The sequence below is a fragment of the Crocodylus porosus genome, unplaced genomic scaffold, assembly GCF_001723895.1.
Source record: "Crocodylus porosus isolate Cpor-Errol unplaced genomic scaffold, CroPor_comp1, whole genome shotgun sequence".
NCBI classification, from domain to species: domain Eukaryota; kingdom Metazoa; phylum Chordata; order Crocodylia; family Crocodylidae; genus Crocodylus; species Crocodylus porosus.
In genome coordinates this window covers 16,429,724-16,453,455 of record NW_017728916.1, presented here as the reverse complement: position 1 = coordinate 16,453,455, position 23,732 = coordinate 16,429,724, and the positions used below count along the sequence as shown (strand labels likewise).

General features: G+C 43.3%; 1 protein-coding gene and 2 long non-coding RNA genes across 4 annotated transcripts in view; 2 read left to right on the top strand and 1 right to left on the bottom strand.

The window, feature by feature from the left end:
- PCDH11X (protocadherin 11 X-linked) overlaps positions 1 to 23,732 on the top strand; it is a 1,248,873-nt gene that overhangs the window by 736,027 nt on the left and 489,114 nt on the right. The gene's annotated exons all lie outside the window — the stretch shown is intronic.
- On the bottom strand, positions 229 to 22,328 carry LOC109311040. Its single transcript, XR_002101381.1, has 4 exons — positions 22,250 to 22,328; positions 14,177 to 14,184; positions 4,807 to 4,809; positions 229 to 240 (listed from the first exon to the last, which is right to left on the bottom strand). It is a non-coding gene; the product is annotated as an uncharacterized LOC109311040 (long non-coding RNA).
- LOC109311041 lies at positions 1,062 to 22,348 on the top strand. Its single transcript, XR_002101382.1, has 2 exons — positions 1,062 to 1,103; positions 22,256 to 22,348. It is a non-coding gene; the product is annotated as an uncharacterized LOC109311041 (long non-coding RNA).

Below are 23,732 nucleotides of genomic sequence, written 5' to 3'. Positions count from 1 at the left end.
GCCCTGGGCTGGGCTGTTCTGTCTGCTCCAGAGAGCAGGGCTAGCCCTGCCCCTCTGTTCCCCAGGTGGAGCAGTGAGTGCTGGCTGATAAGTGTTGGGGGCAAGCCTGGCTGAGAATGCAGGCCAGTTTGCAGAAGGGGGACAGCCTTCTCCTCCCTTTCCCCGCTCCCCTGAATGAACCCTGGCTGGGATTTGAGGCCAGGAAGGGGGTTTAAACACCCCTTACACTGATCAAACTTACTGCTAGGTGCAACCATGCACTACAAATGCCAAGGCACCTGGAAGCAGGAAGAGAGTGCTGAGGAATCCTCCAGAGTCCTGCTGTTATAAGTCTGGACTGCAAATCCCTCTAGGACAGCAGAAAGAGGAAATGAACACACAGCCAGAGAGCTGTGTTCTAGTGCCCCCCAGCTTCTGGACTGAGACACTGCAGGCATGTGGTTGCAATTCATGAATCAAAGGTAAATGTCTATTCACTTATGTTTGAATTTAATCTATGGAGTTTAGATTAACCTGCAAAGACTGAATCAATTAAGCCTTTGGCTTTTTCTCTGTCTGTACATCACCTAAACAGCAAGGGGGATGGAGGGTCTTTACACCTCTTTAAACAACCTTGGGCCTGCTTAAAATTAAATGCATGTGGGCAAAGGATTTAAAAACTGAAGGCTGACCTACTGCCCAGCCTACACCTGAAGGCTTTGGATTAAATGTGACAGACACCAATAGGTTAAATTGTTATGGAGGAACTGGACATATTTAAATCATCTGGTCCTGACAATCTCCACCTCAGAGTGCTGAAGGAATTAGCAGAGGTCATTGGGAGACCCCTGGCATGGCTTTACAAGCACTCGTGGTGCTCTGGTGTGGTGCCAGAGGACTGGAAGAGGATCAATATGGTTCCCAACTTCAAAAACGGGAGGAAGGAGGACCCAGGAAACTATAGGCTAATTAGTCTTATCTCAATCCTGGGTAAGCTTTTTGAGAGAATTATCCTGGCACATGTCCACGAGGGGCCAGCAGGGGAGGTTGTACTTAGGGGCAACCAACACGGGTTTATTAGAGGCAGGTACTGTCAGACCAACTTGGTGGCCTTCTATGACCAGGTCACCAAAACCTTAGATGCTGGGGTAGCAGTGGACGTAGTCTTTCTGGACTTTAGGAAGGCCTTTGACATTGTCTCTCACCCCATTCTCATTAAAAAACTGGGAGACTGTGGCACCGACACCTACACAGTCAGATGGGTCACTAACTGGCTGGAGGGCCGCACCCAGAAAGTGGTAGTGGATGGGTCATTTTCAACCTGGAGGGATGTGGGTAGTGGGGTTCCACAGGGCTAGGTTCTCAAGTCCGCACTGTTCAACATCTTCATCAGTGACTTGGACGAGGGGGTAAAATGCACCTTGTTCAAATTCGCAGATGACACTAAGATGTGGGGGGATGTGAGCATGCTAGAAGGGAGGAATAGGCTGCAATCAGACCTAGACAGGTTACAGGGCTGGGAGGATGAGAACAGGATGGGTTTCAACACTGACAAGTCCAAGGTGATGCACCTGGGGAGGTAGAACCAGCAGCATACCTACAGGCTGGGGAACTCCCTTGTCGTCAGTGCAGAAGCAGAAAAGGATCTTGGAGTCATCGTTGATGCCAAGATGAACATGGGCCGGCAGTGTGGGGATGCAGTCAGGAAGGTCAACCGTACCTTGTCATGCATCCACAGATGCATCTTGAGCAGGTCCAAGGAGGTGATCCTCCCCCTCTATGCGATACTGGTCAGGCCGAAGTTGGAGTTCTGCATCCAGTTCTGGGCACCGCACTTCAAGAGGGATGTGGACAACATGGAGAGGGTCCAGAGGAGGGCCACTCATATGATTAGGGGGCAGCAGGGCAGGCCCTACAAGGAGAGGCTCAGGGACCTAAACCTGTTCAGCCTCCACAAGAGAAGGCTGAAGGGGGATCTAGTGGCCTGTTACAAACTAGTCAGAGGGGACCAGCAGGCACTGGGAGAGCCCCTGTTCCCCCAAGCACTACCAGGAGTGACTAGAAATAATGGTCACAAGCTGGCAGAGGGTAATTTCAGACTAGACATCAGGAGGCACTACTTCACTGTCAGGGCAGCTAAGATCTGGAACCGACTTCCAGGTTAAATGGTTCTGACTCCTAACCTGGGTGTCTTTAAGAGGAGGCTGGATGAATACCTTGCTGGGGTCATTTGACCCCAGTACTTTTCCCTGCCTTGGCAGGGGGTCGGACTTGATGATTTGCTCAGGTCCCTTCCAACCCTGCCAACTATGAAACTATGAAGTTTCAAAACTGTATTAGACTACTGATTAAATCACAATGGGTTACAGGAGTGTCACAACTACAGAATAGGTTAAGCTACGGAAGCAACAAACAAAATGAGCAACTATATACACAGCACTATATACACTACTGACACTGAGTATCAGTATAGCGCATGCACAGGCCCTATCACTGTGAGGCCCTGACAGTTCTCAGTGACAGAACAGGCCTAGGGCCCAGGGAGGGTTATACGTTACCCTTCCTCAATGTTGCAGGAGAAGTGGAGATTCCAGACCTTTATGCTGCAGGCGAGGCACTTCAGAGCATCCAAACACTCTCACGTCATACACACGCAGTCACTATAATAATCTCGCAAGAGACACTGACACTTCAGAAGCCACTCACACTGGAGAGGGGCACTCACACTATAGTTAAAGGATGCACTTAAACCACAGAACAGGTCAAAGCACGAGATTACAACATACGCACCATAGGATACCATGCAGTGATGCAGTGATGCAGTGCATCACTTTTATTTATACATCTACTTGTCACTCATCACTTATTCTGTCAATCATGCTATAAGCCAATGAAAACCTTATGCACACAACACATTTATCTCTCACGTCTCTCTTTTGCACCTGATACTCAATTCTACTCAGTGTCTCACTCATATTTTACCAGAACTGGACATGCTCCAAGCCTCTTAATAAGATGGAACTGGGTCACAGCATACATAATGAGGCTATGACATCATGAAGGGTAGAAGTTCAGGCATTCTAGGAATCCTCCAACCTTCTAGCCATACCTGTATGTGGCAATCCAGTACACATACAAGTCTGGGGTTCTACACCCCTTTTCAAAATGCATTCTCCACTGTTCTTTTTGGGCTATGCCATAGAAATTAATGGGTGATTTACCATAATCTTCAACGGGATTGGGTTTGTACCTACTAGCAACAACTCTTTGCAAGAAAAATCTAAATGCCGGGGTGGGGAAGGGGGTGGATTTCTGGCAGATCTCAGTTTTACTGGCAGGGGAAATGCCATGACTACAAAGGTAGGTTTCCTAGTTGCTGAGGATACCCACTTTTTTGGTAAGACGTAGTACTCAGGTGGAGGTAATATACAGTTAACCTTCCACTTTCTCTTCCAGTAGGAAGATCTTGGCTTTACACTCACTTTATGGGAATGGGAGACTCCTCCCTTGCTTGTTCTGGGGGCCATACAGCTAAGGGCAAACAAAACTTGGGGGCATCCAAACCCCAGGCCTCCAGGCTTGGGCCTACGTGTAGGATGCCCACTGAATGAATTGGAAGCATCTGAAGCCCCAGGCAGGGGTGGAAGATTTTTGCCGGTAGTAGGGCCACATATGGTTCTTGAATGACTCAGAGCTTTGGAACTGGTTTGGCTGGTTTGGATTGGAACATGAAACATTTTCCTTTAAAACAAACAAACAAACCCCCCCCAGAACTTGTGTTCCTCAGATGCACAATATTTGGTAAACACCATTTTTAGTGCCAGTGCACATTGTCTGCAGGTTCTGTTTTCTGTGCTATAAATAGTCTTGCATCTGTTTGGCACCTGTGAACGTGTTTGGTTTTTTTCGTAAAGAAAACCAGTTTGCAGATGTTTAAGTGATTTGTTTCAAATGTTGGAAGAAGAATCTTTTCTAGCCAACATCATTTTATGTAATATTATTTTTATCTTGAGAGCTTTTCTTTGTTCTATTGATGAGGCTCCCCGATTTTTGGTATTTCATCAAATGTACTTGTCTTTGGTATTTCAAAGTCGTATTCCATTGGCATTCCATGTATACATTTTGAAATTTTCAAATTGTTCACAGTAAGAACAGTGTTTAAATGACTATGAAATATTTAAATACTCAGATTAAATAATTGCATATTTTGTCTCCTGTCAACACTGTTGCAATGTAAAACAGTAAGCAAAAAGTGGAAATCCTTTAGCAAATAAAGTATGTGAGGAGACCTGAAGGAGTCAGGCCTCTGAGTTTTCTGCCTTCAGAAGGACCTGAAGATAACTTCCATGGTATGAAATGCTGCTTTTGTTGAGTTCCAGGTCAACTTCTGTCTTTATTTGGGTCATGTGGATTGAAGTTTGTCCCCTGCCACTTTACTTAAGTTCTTTGACCTAAATTTGGCTTGAGTATATCAGAGTTCTTTGGTATATTCTTTGTCTTGTTTGACTTGAGTTATATCAGAGCTAGAGGAACAGCTATTTCTCTCCTTTAGTAAGGAAAAGAGATTGGTAGAAACTGTTGGTCTTTACCACATGTAATTCTACTTGGTAGTATTGGGGGAAAGAATAACAAAAATATACCATGAACTAATGACCCATGGTTTTAAAAACAAAGCAAACAATATCAACCCCTCACCTTGTAGTAGTCTACTGTGTTGCATTACAATGACTGCAAATAAACTCTTTAATACGTTTGTTTATTGATTGCAACTCTAGAAAACTTTATATTGTCTGGCTAGAACTGGCTGAAAAATGATATATAGGAAACTCTCTAGCTGCCACTAAAGGAGTTTTTAAAGTGGAGGCCTGTTAGGGGTTCTCTCCCTTTTCTACAGAGGTAGGTGAGTAACCCATAAGTTACACGCTAGGTAAAACTCAAGTGCCATTCTTTATTATGAAGAAAAATTAATAATATATACAAAAATGATTACAACAAGCTTTTGAGCTGCAAGCACGTCGGGCTGGAGGAAAGGCACTCTACACTCTATTTTTTGTTATTATTTGATAGGTTTCGGGAATCCCACCCTGCGTCCAGGGTGGCGAGACTGTCTTCTTTATTGGGTCTTCAGCTTTGTCTTCTTTGAAGTAGTTTCACTTGAGACCTGACTGTTCTCATCTTAAGTAGTTTTCTTTCCCCATTATCTTTTTTTGGCGGGGGGGGGGTGTTCACTTTTAGCTTTACTGCCTTTTTTGGGATTAGAGTCAAGCTGTTATTTCATTTTTGCAAACAGTTATTTTTCAATTTTAGAATTGCTATTTTAGCATTCTGCTAGGCCTATGACTTTCTAGGGCAGAGGGTTGGTTTAGGGTAGTTCTCTTTTTTTTGTGTTAGCAAGTGGCAACAGATGCATTTGGTTATAGCCTTTGGGCTTTGCAAAACTGACCCTCCCTTTAGGGTTAGGTTGGCCTCCTCCCAGAGGCTTCTCTGGGCTAGGCCTGGTTTGGGCCTTACAATCTTTTCGTGACTGGTCACATTTGCATATACTCATGTTGATTAAAATTTTGCAAGGTAACATACTTATTTACATAATTTGTTAGCTTTTGACCTTTTAATATAGCCTTTGAACATAGCAGGTATTATACACATTAAGAAACATAAAACAATGATATACAATAACACAATCATTATAGGATGTATCATTAGGTTCATCAATTTTGTCTATGTAGGACTATATTTTAAGAAGATATTATACTAGTGTTGTCCAGACATTGACTTTAACTTTGCTGTTAACTTTAGGAGTTTATTTTTTTGATGAATGATATGCAAACTTGTTTGTTTTTCTCTATTTAAAGTATTACTATAAGCTTTAATTATCTTTTCTAACATTTTTAATTGCTGGTACACGGCTTTCCAAGAAGGACTTAATGATATTGTTCAATTTATTGGAAACATTTTTGTCAATGCTTGTGACTGGGAGTAAGTTGGTTTTGTATAAATATGCTTCTCACTTTTAACTGCCATAGCATTACAGCAGCATTTCTTAATGGGAGTCCAGGAGATGGTTTCATCATCTTATGTTATGGGGACTACTGAAGCTACACACAGGCACTCAATAGTGTTATTGATCACCATGGCATTTTGATTAAAAATACCATTTAACATGCAATTACTAACACTTTTTTGATGCAAATGACAAGGGTTTATCAAGAAGCTTTTTCGGTAGTACATCTACTCATTTTGTCTTCACTGCTTACATTTTTTAGGGTCTAGAAGCTTTTCAGATTGAGTCAGCCACTGGCAGGGGACCAAGGGGTTTAAATTTTTTCTGCTAAAACTATGGGGACGGGAACATACTTATACAAAGGTTAGACCTTTGTTTTTATTCTTACAGCTTTAACGCGGATGTATTTTCTCAATGGTGCTTTTATCTCTGACGATATACCTTTAGCAAAAAGGGGTTACACTCTGGGTACCGTTTTACATAAGAATTTGAGATGACTACTGGATTTCTGGATTTAACTCAAAGCATTTGCTTTTTATACTGGTGCAATATGAAGGTTTTCACTGTGACACAAACTATAGCTGAGCTTGTTTAAATTGCAAGGTTTTTTTCTCTCCTTACCATTGCACTTAGAATGGATTGCATTTGTTTGAGGGGTTGTACTGCTGTGGTTAGTGATTTGATGTGGTTCTTTTGGTATTCTGCATTGGCTATAATTTGACTTTCTAGTGCTTGCCAGATAAGCTGTCTCATTTTGGCAAGCTTATTTTTTACAACTTCAATATTTATTTGGTTGAGTGCCACTTCGGCCATTTCTAGCATTCTCAGAACAGTGGAACTTGTGATATGAACTGGAGACTTTTTGCCAAGCAGAGAGGATGGGTTTTGCCTATCTGCTGCACTAGGGGTGTATTTTGGTGACATTCACTTTTTATTGTAAAGTTACAAATTTCTCTACGAATACCAAAAGGAATACTACAAAAGTTTTTAGGACTTTAGACTTAATGGCGGTGGGGATCACCTCCAGATAGGTGGGACCCACCAAAATCCAAAAGGAGATTACTATTCTGTTTGTTAACTCCTGTTTTTGTTCATTTAGTAGATTCCCCTTTTCTCTTTCTCTGCACAAGACATCCCATACCTGTTGGGATGGGGCGCTTTCTGGGTGTACAATCTTTTATAGACTTTGTGATTTTAGAAAACAACACACTTGGAACTCATTGTGCGCAATATGTTCATAGCTGCCTTTGGCAAAATCATGTGTGTTTTCTGTTTTGGTGAGTTGAAATTTTTTAAGTTTGGTGACATAATTATCATTATGGGTTAATAATGACTAGTTAGTTTGTGGAGCCGCTGAGATTTTGTAATGGAATGTGATAATCTCATGAGAGTTGGAGACATGTACCCCATGGTGGGTGTCTCCCCATATTGGCATCTTTTAGTTTTAGTGGCATTAATCTATATGCACTACTGTGCTCCATAGGGGCTCCAAATAAGATTAGCCGGTCACCAAACTCTATTTTAATTGGTGTCATTGGGGTAAACACTCACATTTCAAATTTTCATCAGGAATAATTTGGATACAAATCTTTGACGGGCTATGGCGGGGACAAGAAACATTGGGCCAGGTAATCTGTAGCGGTCACATCTTGGTTTCCGACATTCAATACTCTTTTTAATTCCATATTTGAGTTTAATTGAATAGGGAGGGTAATCTCAGCGGTCCATTTAGGTGGGTAAATTTAACACGTCAAGTCTCATTAATTTCATTATCAACATTAGTATTTTGATTTTCATGGTGATTTTTGAAAGATAACTGTTTGATTAGGCAGTGTCCCAGGGAAAGAGAGGGAAGAAATAACAATAAACACTTACCAGCAACAGGAAACGCAGCACAGCAGGGGTGGAAAGAAGAGCCCATGTGTCTCATCAGCCGCCTCTTTATTCAGTTAAGGCCGGCTGGTAATTAATGTCAGCCATGAGCACTGGCTGGCAGGGATAAAAAAGGTGGCCAGTGCCGCAGAAGGATGGGTTTTGCCTATCTGCTGCACTAGGAGAGAGCAGCAAAGGAAGGGGGCTGCAGCCACTTTCGGGAGGGAAGAGGACCTTTCCCATGGAACCCACAGAGCCCAATGAGCCAGGGGCAGAGCCAAACAGTGTGGGGCAGAGTACCCTGTCAGGAGCACAGTCAGAAAGGCGGGTGAGCAGCAGGCACTCCAGACTCAAAGAAGGAGCCAGAGACACAGTCAACTCTCAAACAGGTTCCAGGTGGGAGTATTGGGATGACCAGGGCAAGAAGGGAGCCACACCAAAGGGGAGGACCCCGAGGAGAGCCCCGAAGATACAATCAGGGCAGGTATCGTTGCCAGCCTCAGCTGGGTCAATGAAAGAATGGGAAGGAATTCCAGAGGTGACGGACAGTAAGAGAAGCATCCCTTCTAGAGTAAGGGAAAGAGTAGTAAGAGGACAGGGTGTAGCCATGTCAGGAAGTGGCCCATCACTTCAGTGTTCTGTTGATGATTTTCTGTTTTCTTGCCTCATGTGAAGGGGAGGAGTAGAGGGTATAGTAAGTATCCCCGAGGAATGGGGCCAAGGGAGAGCCTCAGAGACTTTCTTTGTGTTTCCATGGAAAAAGGGGTGGAGTCAGGGAAGGCAGATGGAGCAGACCCGCATGGGCGAACCTGGCCATGGGCAACAAGCCATGGGACACAATTCCATGCCAGAGGACAAGGCTGATGGAAGAAGAATATACACAAGGGGGCATGAGGCTCTGGTGTAGGGGTGGCGGAGCCCTGTGAATTACTGCTGGGCGAATGACAGGCCATCGAGCAAACCGGATGACCAACTGCGTCCATTGAGGAACAACAAGTCATGGCAGGATAGAACGAGGGAGGTGACTCGAAGAGGAGACACCTGCTAGGTCAATGACGCGAGCCTGTAGGATGCCCTAGGTTTATCACCAGGGTGAAGGTCATTCAAGAATGGATATTTGAAGCCCAGCAGCCACAGTCAGAATTTAATATTTACTGGTGCGGGTTCCTACTAATACCAATTTTTTTTGCCCTTAGGTCAGAACTAGTCTCTCTAGTTCTCTCTTTTGTCTTGGACGGACATGAAATTTCACTTGGGCCCCTACTGGGGGCTGGCGGGATTGGTTCAGATTTTCTTGTTTTAGGCTTAATTCCACTTCTTCTTCCTACTGGTACTTGGGGGGTTGGCCCATCATCTGGGCAAAAGGGCTTATTCTCCATTTTCTCCTTCATGTCTGTAGAGCTCATAACACTCAAGGGACCTGCTGAATCCACTCTTTCTTAAAAACCTTTTGGGCAATACTCAACTTTCTTTTTATTTTCTCATTTAAGTGCTCTACCTTTTTTTGACCTTCTGGATGGTAAGGAATACCAAAGTGGTGTTCCACATTTTCCTTTTTACACTACTGCATGACCTTTTTGAAGTGAGACTTATGGTCTGTTTTTAAACAGTGTGGTTTCCCAGAATGAGCTTTCAAATTTCTTAGAGCCCACAGCACCACTTCTTTGGTAGCCTCGGCTATAGGCCACATCTTCGGCCAGACAGTGGCTACGTCCACTGTCATTAAAATATATTTTTTTCCCTCACTGGGTTTCAGTGGATTTATAAAATCTATTTGCCATTTTTTTCCGGGCTTTAACACTCGAACATCCACTTGCCCCATCTTGGGATATGGGGACCGTTGGTGGGTGCTGCGTTCTTCTATGGCCTGCTGCACATCCGACTCGATAGCATTTTTTTTCTTTTTGCTGGAGTCTAGTGGCTCTGGCTGCTGGCCACAGCGTCTCCCCTTCTTTAGTTTTCCCTTGGCTCCTCCAGCATGACTGGAGCCTGAAGAAGAGGGGAAATGGGAGTTTCCTTGAAGTGGGGCAGTTTGCCCTACACCAAACCACATGTACAGGGGCATCTGCAGTAGTCAAAAGTAGTGGCACAAATGCTTAGATTTCATAGACATTAGGGCTGGAAGGGACCTCAAAGATCAAGTCCAGCTCCTTGCCCCAGGGGGTAACTAGAGTAAAAGGACCCCAGCAAGATAAGCATCCAAGCATTTCCTTCTGCCTCTTGCCCAGTCTATTGCTGTGCTTTGTTAACTTCCTGCTTTGTTGCATGCCACACACAGAAACTGCTCATATCATTTGTGGTACTCAAGCTGCAGATTGGCCACCCCTGCATTAGCCCTGGCACAGCTTCATGTTGCTGGATGCCTATACACATGCATCAAGGCTGCTCTGATGTACTATAATTACAGTGTGCCAGAATAGACATGATTAATCACCATGCTCCTTCAGATTCCAGCATCATGGGTATCAATGTACTTGTGCTGAAAAAATGGTGGGAGGAGGGGCACTTTAATTAAATCTTGTTTAACAAGTTTTAGGTAAGCCCGCACCACCACCACCATTTTTCAGGATGGGGATGTTGATACACATGATGCTTCAAATGTTTTAATTAGAGTGGCTCCTGGAGTCACTCTAATTAAAGGTCCCCCTTTCCTGTCTCCCAGAGCACACATATAAATGCCTGATGTGACTACACTGCATGTTTAAAGTTAACGTGAGTACCTCCAGATGGCACTGCAGTGTTCATTGTTAGTATAGCTTTAGTTAATAGGGACGCTTATTTTCCCCCCATATAGAAAACCTTGAGGATATATTACCTATTATATATTGATCTCTAAATCTATGAATGAATGAAATACTAAATAAAGTATTTAAAATACTTAGTCTTTGCCTGTGTTCAATTTTAGTTTGTGTTTATTTGACTAGCCCAGCTCATTTCTTATTTTATCTGAGTTGGTATCTTATTTTATCTGGTATCAAGAAATAAAATTGTCAGGCATAAAAATATGAAAGGCTTGCAGAAATAATAGATGGAGCAAGGTCCCAGATGGAGCTGAAAGGGGGAAAGGTAGGCAGCAGAGAGATGGCAGGTGGTGGATAGGTAACTAGTGTGGGATGCCATGATGAGGGGAAGTGAGCAGGGGTCAGGCCACCTGACTCCTCCGATGCCTGCCCCACCACCAACTGTCCCCCTGCTGCTGCTTTCCCCATCACAGTGTTGAGGGAACAGATTTAAGATGACCCTCCAATAATTAGATTCTGTACCTGGAAAAGTATAACAAATTTATACATTTTCCACATATAGAATCTAATTATTGGGGGATCATCTTGGATTTGGATATATACAGTAATCTAGTTCAAGACAAAAGTAACACAATACACGCACATTTCATACAATATGAAAAGCTGTTAATTTTCCTGCTACACAAAGCAAACAAAGCAAAGGTGTTTTGCACACTTTTAAGTATAATTGGTTGGTATCTTGGGCATCTCAAAGACTGCAAAAGATCTGCAAGAAAGGATTTCGTACTTAACTGAACTGCTCGGGTGGCAATACTTGGCTTCTATTATCTTTTCCCATTATTTTAAGGTGTGGCAAATATCTTAAAAATGAAAGGTACAAAACTGGAGTTTCCATTTTTTTTACCAACAGGTTCATTATAGGTGGGAAAGAGTATGCAAATAAAGTTTCGTATTAAAGCCTACTTCTACTGCCAGCTTTTTTCTGTAAATGCTTGCACTCTGTGTAGATGACAGAATCCCCATGGAAATCAGCAATTTGCAGTATTGAAACATCAACAATTGATCTTAGACTTCATTTTATGCAACAAAAGAACACTTTTGGTCTACATTGGGCTCTCTCTAAATTTAAAAATAAATACACTTGGTCAAGCTTTTTTGTCATGCCCTATTATGCGTTCTTTTTGGAAATAAATTATCATTAGAATTAAAATTATTTTCAACACAGCACTGATACCCTTGCCACACATGTGTTTGTAGGTATATACCTAAAAAATTCAAACCAAATCTTTCCAAGATTGCACACTTACAGCAGGTCTAACAGTAACATGCAAATTGATATTTCTGCATCAGAAAATAAGGTAATTTCCAAAGTTGAAATTTGGTATGGTGAGATGCCACATCTGGAATTTAGGTAGGGAGTCTTTTTTAGAAAGCTTAATTGCTTTAAAAAGTTTGGTGTAATTAGGAAAGAATTTTTAGAAAAGTTCAGTAATTCAATTATTATTCCTCACACGCTTATCTTTCTTCTTTTCCTACTTCTTTGTAGCTGTATTTAGTTGTCAACCTGAACTACATACATACATACATACATACTAAGCCTATGAGAAGCAGCTAGTATTTGCTTCAGACTCAGCTCACTGTTCTAACAGTTCAAGAAGTTCTTACCTCTTGTTGCTCAATTTAAGCCTATTTTGCTGCAACATCAAGCCATTGTTCCACATCCTACTCCCTGTAACAAGAGAGTCCACCTCCTGTACTATCAAGCTGGCCCCTCCAATCTTTCCACAGTGAAATGGATAATACTAAAGCATTTTAAAATGTGCTGATGCCCGTAGAAGTTATGCCAACTAACAAAATCACCTTGTATTCTTGTATAATTCAGATGGCATCTAGAAGCTGCTACTTTAAGACTCCTGCAAATCTCAATTTTTTAGGAGATTAAAAGAAATAAACATTAGAAAGTCAAGCAACAGGAAGACAGGGTGTTTACAAAATACTTCTTATAAACTGAACATGAAAGTAGTATGTTGATTGGTTGATATCACTGTCATTTAAAAAATTTCATAGATTTCATAGTTGGTAGGGTCGGAATGGACCTGAGCAGTTCAACCCCCTGCCATGGCAGGAAAGAGTACTGGGGTCAAACGACCCCAGCAAGGTGTACATCTAGCCTCCTCTTAAAGACCCCCAAGGTAGGAGCCAGCACCACTTTGCCTGGAAGTTGGTTCCAGATCCTAGCCGCCCTGACAGTAAAGTAAGTAGTGCCTCCTGATATCTAGCCTAAATCTACCCTCTGCCAGCTTGTGACTGTTATTCCTGGTCACTCCTGGTAGTGCTTGGGGGAACAGAGACTCCCCCAATGCCTGCTGGTCCCCCCTGACTAGTTTGTAACAGGCCACTAGATCCCCCCTCAGCCTTCTCTTGTGGAGGCTGAACAGGTTCAGGTCCCGTAGCCTCTCCACATAGACCCTGCCCTGCTGCCCCCGATCATGCGAGTGGCCCTCCTCTGGACCAGCTCCATGTTGTCCACATCCCTCCTGAAATGCAGCGCCCAGAACTGGATGCAGTACACCAGCTGCAGCCTGACCAGTGCCACATAGAGGGGGAGGATCACCTCCTTGGACCTGCTCAAGATGCATCTGTGGATGCATGACAAGGTGCAGTTGGCCTTCCTGACCGCATCCCCACACTTTCGGCCCCTGTTCATCTTGGCATCAATAATGATTCCAAGATCCTTTTCTGCCTCTGCACTGATGAGAAGGGAGTTCCCCAGCCTGTAGGTATGCTGCTGGTTCTCCCACCCCCCACCCGGTGTAGTACCTTACATTTGTCAGCGTTGAAACCCATCCTGTTCTCATCTGCCTATCCCTGTAACCTGTCTAGGTCTAATTGCAGCCTATTCCTCCCTTCTAGTGTGCCTACTTCCCCCACATCTTAGTGTCATCTGCGAATTTGAACAGGGTGCTTTTTACCCCCTCGTCCAAGTCGTTGATGAAGATGTTGAACAGTGCAGGCCCGAGGACTGAGCCCTGCGGAACCTCACTGCCCACATCCCTCCAGGTCGAATAAGACCTGTTCACCACCACTCTGGGTGCGGCCCTCCAGCCAGTTAGATACCTGGATTACTGACCAGAATTTGCTTATATAGAGGACAGGTATAACAGTTAGATACAACACAAAATAATAAGAAGAAGATAGAAGAATCTGAATAATTCTTTTATTTAGAATCATTTGGGGCAAAGAAAAAACTGATTTACAGGTTGTGTACACTACTTTCCTGGTGCTGTGGGACTCTCATTTGAATGTTCTAAATCCAGCAATGCATTAGTCAAGCTGGTCCTGGTGTGCTTCCCCTACAGCTCCTCTAAGTATACTGGGGACAAAATCCCAGAAATGGCCATGTGACTGGCTTCACCACTGTATTTTTGGGTTTGGTGCTTGGGAATGGGAGTCAGTGGTCAGGGCATCCTAGAAAAAAAAAGGTTCCCACTAGGGCTGTGCAAAGCTTCAGCCTGTGATTTGATTCAAAGGAGATTCGGCCTGATTCAGTGGATGAATCTCCGAATCTGAATTGAATCGGGACCCTTTAATCTCTTCAAATCGATTTGGAACCCTACAAATCGATTTGGAGAGATTCAGACATTTTTGGTGATTTGGGCATAGATACAGCTTTAAATGTTTTTTTCTACATACCTCTAGGTAGCAGGGACTCTGAATGCTGCAGTGCTGGGGCTAGATGCAGTGTCCCACAGAAGCACAGGGCGGCTCCCGAGTGCGCTTGGCAGCAGACCCAGAAGTTGACCAGAAGTCACCCCGGTCCACCAGGGAGTGTGCTGCAGGGGGAACCTGCATCCCTCTGAGTTGGTGATTGGTGCCTTCTGGGTCTGGGGAGGCACCTGGGGTCCCCCTGCAGCCAATTGCTGGACTGGGAGGGGCACAGTGTGGTCCCCAGCAGACCCAGAAGTGGACTGGAAGTAGAATCATAGGGCTGGAAGGGACCCCAAAAAATCATCAGATCTACATGAGCAGAAAAGATCTTGGGTCAGGTGACGCTGTCCAGTCTTCTCTTGAAGATGTCTAGGGTAGATGATTGCACCACCTGTGTGGGTAGCTTGTTCCATAGTGTGGACACCCTAGCTGTGAAGAAGTTTTTCCTAATGTTCAGCCTGAAAGTATGTTCCAGGAGTTTGTGGCCGTTGTTTCTAGTTTTCCCCCAGGGTGCCCTGGTGAACAGTTGTTCACCAAGCTCCTTATGTATGCCTCTGATACAGTACTTCCAGTCCACTTCTGGGTTCACTGCTGAGCATGCTGGAGAGCCCCCGCACTACTGTGGGATGCTTTATGTGCCCCAGCACTGCAGCGATCACAAGCTGTGCTATTATCTCAGGGTATATAGAAAAAAATGTTTAAAGCTGTGCCTGTGTCCAAATTGCTGATTCATTGAATCTGATGAGTCAATGCTGAATTGAAATGGGGACAGTGATCCGAATCAACAGATCAAATCACTGTCCCCAATATGGGCTGAATCTGAATCAAATAGGGCCCATTTTGCACACCCCTAGTTCCCAACTGTGCCAAAAATAGAATATGGATCTACCTACATAAGATAAGTTCCTTAAAGGACTAGTCTTTAATTAGTCTTAGATCTTCAAATAATTAATAGGTTTCCCCTGAAACTGTACAAAAGTTCATCCTGTACACAAAAGCTAAGTGCAGTGAGTTGTGGAGGTCTTTGTTGTATTCTTGCTGGAATAGCAAAATGGAGCCAAGTCTTAATTCTGTGATTCTGTTAGCTCTCTCCATAAATCTAGCATAGCTATGCTAGATTTCAGAAGCATAACTAAGGGGTGGAGAGGTGACCAGGGCAGTAGCTGATTGCACCACTGCAATTGGCACCACAGCAGCTGATGCTGCCCAAGGCTTTGCATGGCTGCCCAGGGCATGGGACTGCTTAGTCACAACTCTGCTAGATCTAATGCAAAGTACAATAGTGTGATTATTAGTAAAAAAAATTTTAGGGTGAGATAAGAATTGCATAATACAAAACTGAATGTGATAATTTAATTTTACTCATGATAACATAGTACGGGGTGGGCAAAGTACAATGCACAGGCCAGATCTGGCCTGCCCACTGATTGGATATAGTCTGCAGATGGGCACCCACCAATTAATTGTGTGTGGCCTGGCTAGAGGCTGCCCTTGCTGTGCTTTGCATGGAGTCAAGTCCTGTTTGCTCCTGACTGGAGCATGTGCTGCAGTCCCAGCCTGTCTGGTGGAGGACCCCAGCCCTAACCAACAGGTACAGCTTCCAGGCCTGGATGGGCTGCAGTTGCCTGGGGAATGGCTGAGTTCCCCCAGCCTTCAGCAAATCCTCCTCATGTTCCTGCTGCAGTGCTCTGAGCAGCAGGTAGGGAGGGGAAGCTGCAGCACTGAAAGAAATGGGGCAGGGGATGGGCTCTGCCTACACCTCCCTTTGGTCCTGTGCTGGCTCCTGCTGCTCCTGCCCCACCTGCCTGTCCCACTCCTGCTTAGTTGGGCTTTGTGAGCAGCTAAGCTCCTTCAAGCCTTGTCCCTCCATCCGTGTGCTCCCCCACTTAGCCCCCCTAAGCCCCACTTAGGAGTAGCTCCACAGGTAGGCATGGAACAGAGGCCAAGAGAGCTGGCAACACCAGACTTGACTAGGCTCCACTTCCCTCCCCTCTTCTCTGCTCAGGGCTCTCCTTGCTGCCCACCATCAGCATCTGCTTTCTCACCCCTTTGTGGTGCACTGTGAGCCAGGCAGGCAGCCCTGATTTATCCCCCCTGCCTGTGGAGGGTCTGGGCTCAACCTTGTCAGAAAGAATGGGTGGGGAAAGCCAGGCAGAGGGAAGCCCTCCACATGCTCATACCCAACCCACCCATACCCAACCACACACCCCATGCACATACTTACACCACCTCACACACTCCACCCTCACTGCACTGGCACACATCCAACATCCTCCCTCACACAATAGCATACCCACACATACACACCATACCCGTCACACATCCCGCATGCATCCACACCTACATCCACACCCCATGTCTCCCACACATCCCACCCCATCATACCTATACATACACACAACACCCTCCCACATACCCCACACTCCAACCACACACTCCACTATACCCAGACACCCCCCACTCATTCTACTTCCACACTCATCCCAGACATACCCACACCCCCGCACTATTGCCCCACACTCCAGACACACACCTCATACCCCCACATCCCACACTCACACACATCCATGCACACACCCCAACCACATCTTCCCCCAACCACACACAACCAACATATCCCCCACATACATTCCTCTGGCCCCCCACACAATATACAAGAGTAAGACTTTATTATGAGCTATTATGCATTAGCCTCTATATACACTACACAAACACACAAATCAGGACAAACTTTTTTTTAAAATAAAATTAAAATATGGTAGATGTTTCATTTTTAGTATATGATTTGGGGGGTTGAGGGTTTTTCAAGATGGCACCCCCTCAAAAAAGAGTATTTCAAGGACAAGAGGAGGGATTTCCAGTGGCAGAAGTCAGGAGTCAGGGCAAGACTTCTAGTCCCAGGATGGCAACCAGGGGACAGGGCACCTGGCAAGGGGTGGGGATATCCTTGCAGCCCTTGACAGCTCACCAGAACTCATTAAATGTCCCTGCAGCTGAACTAATCGCCCAGCCCTGTTGTACTATCAAAAATATGGTAGCAACTTGCCAGCTAACCATGTAATTTAATAATACTTTTTTTTTTACTTATGTGCGTACTAGAGGTACCCATTTCTACCTTCTGCTTTACCTCTATATTCCTGTACTATTGTATGGCTCTGCTATTTTTCATGATGACATTTCTGTTCTGCCACTTTTGTGTCTGAAGGGGGAAAAGTACTGGGGAAGGGAGGAAGAAGTAAAAAAGGAAGACTTTAAATTTTAAAAAACCCCCATTTTATGACTTTTGCAAATATTTAGTTTTATTTGTATGTTATGTTCTAGGACAAAAACGTATTTTGGCTAAACCTCATCTTCATGTGATTTTTAGATGGCAAAGTTCTTCAAAGTTCTTCAGACTATCTAAATCTGGTATTTGTTTCATTATACTTCTCTTCATTTAAATTGGCCTAATTCTCTAACCTTATTAGTAAAGTTCTTAACCTTACGGAGGTAAGAGGCTAAATAACTTGATATATGGTAAATATACTCTTTCAAGTGTGTGTGTATAAAGAAACATGCATCTACACATGAAATATATAATTTGTGCCTGTACCTGTGCATGTATCTGTGCTTGTGCCTGTTTCTTAGAACTTAACATCCAGCTCACTCACTTCATAACAATGTATACATATGAGCTATTTCATATAAAGAAAAGTAGTATATTTGCATATGATTCCATCTTCGAAAGTTGATGGCTGTGTCCAAAACTTTTTAGATTAATTTTCTCTTTCTCACTCTTCCTACTTAAATTGTCACCGTAACCTGACATCTCACTGAAACTCATGATTCCATAATCTTCACTGTCTGTTAATTTACTTAATAGCCACAATTTGTATGAGTTATTAATGACATCAGTTTCCCCAGTAAAGAGTGGAAGAGAGATCGTTTCTTAAAACTATAAGGAATTATTAACAGCACATTAAACCGGCCTTACTTATTGCAAAATCTGTGCCTCAGTGTTTACATGCTTACTGCACACATTCATCCCATACAGAACTGAACAGTGAAGATGCAAAATAAGCATATGTAAAAACCAACCTAGCCTATGCAAGCACAATTCTTGTTTACTGTCCATGTACATCTTGTATTACACTTCCTGCTTTTGTTCTTCATGCACATTCTTCTTGACAGATGATCATACAAATAGTGTTATATGACTGTTATGGAGAGTTCATCAGTAACGGTGACTGGTAACAACTGTATAATAATATAATTCATTAACCAACATATGAATGTAAATATCCAAATTAATATAATACATAGCAAAAATGAAAACCCTGTTGTAATGGAAATGGATCATTTTTATTAAGTAACAATACTTCTTTCCATTTGTTGATTCATGCTGAAAATAAATATACAAAATCAGTTGTATAGATACAAGATTAAATATATCATTTAACAGTCATAATTTATCAACTGTATTGTTAAATATATTACTTGAAATTGTGACCGACTCCAGCTAAATATGATATTAGAAACCTTGCAAAGAAGAGACTCTACTTTTTTAAGTGTTAAAAAGAAAATCTTTATAAATGTCCCTTAAGCTTGTTCATGACATTTCAAATCACGTTCTACTGTGTATTATCTATAAGCCTTTTTAATACCATAGAAACATTAGGATGGATAAAGATTTATACAGATTTGATTCATCCATACTGAGACTTTTCTTTCCTTTTCTTTTCTTTTTGTAACAGATTCCAGGGGTATGAATCATACATAACTCATAGTTTGACAAAGTCTGAAGAAGTTTGGCTTGCTAACTGTACAAATTATTTTTGAATAATTTAGTACATTTATAACTTAGTCCATACAAGGGAAACCTTTTTTTTATATTCTTTTTAAATCATGAGCTTTATTACTTTCTCTTTACATAAGCACAATAATAATATTAGAAGCAAAGTAATGGGATTTTTCTCCCTATGAAATGTTTATGAACTATTTATTTATCACAGTGTACTGACTTGTTAATTGCTTAGTTACTTGCTTAAGCAAGCAAATAACATGGAAAGGATTGTGCCATTATTCTGAAACTAAATGAAGTGGCAGTAAATGCACTATCAATTTCAAGCTAACAGTCTTTCCCTGTGGCTTCAGTCAATGGGCGATCTGGAACTTAAGAGACAAAGGGAAACCTGTGTGACAGATCTAAAGGCCATGACTTCACCAAAGCACAACCCACACTTTATCAGCCTACAACACTCAAAATCAGCATGGGCTTCATAATTTCAGTGTTCCTGCTGCTTTTCTGCTTTAGTCCATTTTTTCTATATTCCAGTTTAGCCAGATATCCCCCCTAATTTCACAACTCCCCCATGGAGTAGTGTGTTTTTTGTAGCCATATGAATTGTGAGGTGTTGCCCTGGAAACACAGCTGTGCATGCAGCTGTTGTAACTGTATTTGCTACTTTTGCTTTATCAGAAAAGGTTTTCAGTGCTTTTTTGTTGCATTTGTCTGACATTTTCTGATATTGTAACTCTTTATGGCAATATACTTGACAAATTGCTACAACTTAGAGAGAGAAAACCTAAAACTAACAACATACAGAATACCCACTTGGCCCTGCATCAGTTGTTTGCTTTGCTTCAGACTTGTCTTCTCTTCACAAAAATATCTGCCTATTTGGGGAAAATATCAACTGGACATTTTTTTGGAAAAGTTAGTCCCATATCATCCTCTCCTGTTTAAAAAGAAAAATATCCACCGTGGGACCCAGGGTTCCCTACCAGTTACTTCCTCGGGTTTCTGTGCCTGATGAGGCTTTGAAATGGAAACCATGTGCCTCTTTATCAATTCAGGACTCCAGCAGTGCTTCTGTTTTCTCTGCTAGCATAGATCCAGCACCTGGTTATGGCTGCACAATTGTGTAAAGTTAGTCTCTCTTCCACACTATTTGCATAATATCAGAGACAGGATGTTATAGTCCAGGAATAACTGAACAGAAAAAGGACCTGCCCTGCCTAAGCCTAAACCCAGAACTGCACTCAAAGGCCTCTGCAGGGTCTAAAAGGAAAAGGTGATGACTGTGTCTCTACACTGAAGGAGAGAGATCTGCCACATGGGGTGCCCTAGTTGGGATCTATTTGGCACAGTATGGCTCCTACTTAGCAGTTGTTAGCTCCTAATTGAATGCTGAAACCAGAGTATTTCTGAATTATTTAAGAAGGAAATAGCAGTAGTGGTTTCTGTGTGTGAAAGTTTTTTTTTTTTTAGTCAGGGTCTCTAATTGCTATCATATTTTCAATCCATATACCTGTCAACTGTGTAAGTTTGGCTGGCATAGTACTGCTTTTATATTGTCCTCTGCCAGTAAAGCAGTATAAAGAAAACTATAATGGTTTATTTGTTGCCTGTTGCTACCCTACTGGCATGCAGACTGCTGAGCTTGTCCATTTCCTCTGTATATAACATAAGCCATAAGAGGTGCAGCAGAGGATAGGCAGACACAAACTTTCAACCTTCATAACAGAATTGGAGAGAGGCAGGAAACACAGCACTGACAAGAAATGTTGCCATCTGTAATGAGATATTTTAAACAGTGCTTTTGTCTTTTCCCTCCCTCCTTTCCAAGGCCCTTGTGCTCAATTGTAGACTTTATGTCAAATTGAGAAAGCTTTTGTGAATCTCCTTTTGATCTGAAGTAGTGAATAAAGCCAACAATTATAATCACAATATTAATTGTTTTAGTGATCAACTGAAGGTTAACTGGATTCACACTGGAGAAATGGGAAAGGTGACAGTGCCCACAATGGCTCAGCATAATACAATAGGAAGATCTCATTAGACATTTTTTCTTTTTTTCATTTTATTCTTTTTATGTAGTCTTCCTCTCCTCCCATGTATTTATGCCCTGAGTAATTTTTCACAAAACAGTTTATTAGAATATTCACTAAAGAAAAATAAAATTTCTTTAAATATAAAACATATGACCTAGTAGTAGACCGTGTAAGGAGTTCACTGTTGTGCATTACTTCAATCTTTGAGCAGTGAGCGTTGTATTTCTAGAAAGCCCCTGACATGGTAACATACTATCTGTAGAGGCCAATAAAGTAAATATGATTTACATTCTAGGAACATTATGAAGCATTTAAACAATTAAGGAGTGGGCATGTGCTCTCCCAATCATGCAGCACTCAAAGGCAGTTGCGCCATGACCCATACCCTGCAGGTAGAGGAGGAAAGTCCTGGGGAAGGCTGAACTACTCCAGTAGGCCTCAAAACACCCAGGGGATGGGGCTTTATGCAGCTGTGTAGGATTAGGCTTCAAGGGTTTAACCACTCTGAGCCACTCAGGTTTTCCGCAGGAGGCAAAAGATATAGGCACCCAGGGTTTGGTGCCCTCCTCCAGCTTGGGATCTGTGCATGGCAGGATATATCCTTGATGGACCTGGCCCTTCACCTATTCCAGAGACCAGATGACTCCACATCCACATGGTGTGGTGCAGATGGACACACCAGATCCATGCATGCATCATCCCCTGCACACACAGGCACCAGAGGGCAGAGACACCCAGCACAGGTGCATGGACAGAGATAAGCACAAAGCAACCATGAAGGATCAACTGCCAACTTAGGAAAGGGAGGATTTTTATGCCCAGTTTTTTCCCCATTTCCCTCATATGCTCTGTTCAAATGCCCTCCATTAATGCTGACCTCGTGAAGGAACACCTCAAGAAGCTGGATACCTTCAAGTCAGCCAGCCCTGACAATCTGCACCCCAGGGTACTCAAGGAGCTGGCAAGCATCATAGCCCTGCCCCTGGCATGGATCTTTGAAAACTACTGGGGCTCTGGTAAAGTGCCTGAAGACTGGAAAAAGGCCAGTGTGGTGCCTATCTTCAAGAAAGGGAGGAAAGTAGATCCAGCTAACTATAGGCCCATCATCCTGACTTCTATCCCAGGGAAGATCTACAACCAGGGGACCTATCACCTGGACCAAGGAGAAGAGATTGATGTCATATATCTTGACTTCAAAAAAGCCTTCACTCTGGTATCCCATGATCACCTCTTGGTGAAACTGGCCAATTGTGACCTTGGAGCCACCACGATCCACTGGCTGGAAAATTGGCTCCGTGGTCAGACCCAGAGGGTCGTAATTGATGGAAGTCACTCATCATGGCATCCTGTGACCAGTGGGGTCCCCCACGGCTCTGTTCTTGGACCCATATTGTTCAACATCTTCATTAATGATGTGGACACTGGAGTCAGAAGTGGACTGGCCAAGTTCACCAATGACACCAAACTTTGGGGCAAAGCATCCACACCAGAAGACAGGAGGGTGATCCAGGCTGACATGGACAGGCTGAGCAAATGGGCAGACGAGAACCTGATGGTGTTTAACACCAAAAAATGCAAGGTTCTCCACCTTGGGAAGAAAAACCTGCAGCATCCTTATAGGCTCGGCAGTGCTACGCTGGCTAGCTCCATGGAGGAGAGAGACTTGGGGGTCATCATTGCCCACAAGATGAACATGAGCCTCCAATGTAATGCTGCAGCTAGTAAAGTGACCAAAACACTGGCTTGCATCCATAGATGCTTCTCAAGCAAATCTCCGAGTACAAGGCCCTTTGTACTTGGCCTTGATGAGACCGCAGCTGAATATTGCTTCCAGTTTTGGGCTCCACAATTCCAACAGGATGTGGAGAAGCTTGAGAGAGTCCAGAGGAGAGCCACCACATGATCAGAGATCAGGAAAACAGACCTTACGACAACAGGCTGAGAGCCATGGAATGTTGATTTAACTGTAAAATATGATGTCCAAAGATGAGTGATGGCAAAATGGATAAGGCACCCATTCTTCAGCTGCAACTGAGGGAGTCATAGTACATTTTGGGGTTCTTGAAGATCAGAGGTCTTTTTTTCCCTTTCTATGATGGGTTATCCCTAGCTGCAAGTGATTTTCATACCAGTCAAGGGCACAGGGGAGCAGCACCTCCTCACTTCGGTCTCAGTCTATATGCCTGTATTCTGGAGGGGTGGAATGGATTACTGTTCCACTCAAGGATCTTCCTACATGCAGGAAATTGATTTTCTGGGCTACTTCAGGAGTTAACCAGAGAAATTAGAGCAGACAGAGGGAGGTCACAAGCAAATGATGTTGCCATGCATCCCTTCTCTCCCCACCCGCTCTCCCCTAGCCCTAGAATCTGTGCACAGGTGTTTGAGATAAGCATCACAATAGACAGAGCAGCCTGAAAAGTAGGTTAAGCTATTCTCTTTGGAGTTAACCAGAAGGTAGCTCCCTGAAGAAGGACAGTGGATAGTGAGAGAGGGTTAAGGGACTAAAAAGCCAGGTTCTCAGAGTCTGAGGAATTCAGGTTCTCATAGGTAGTTTCCCCATACTGTAGAAACCACATTTGAGATGGCTTCAGGGGGTGCTCAGAGAGATCACACAA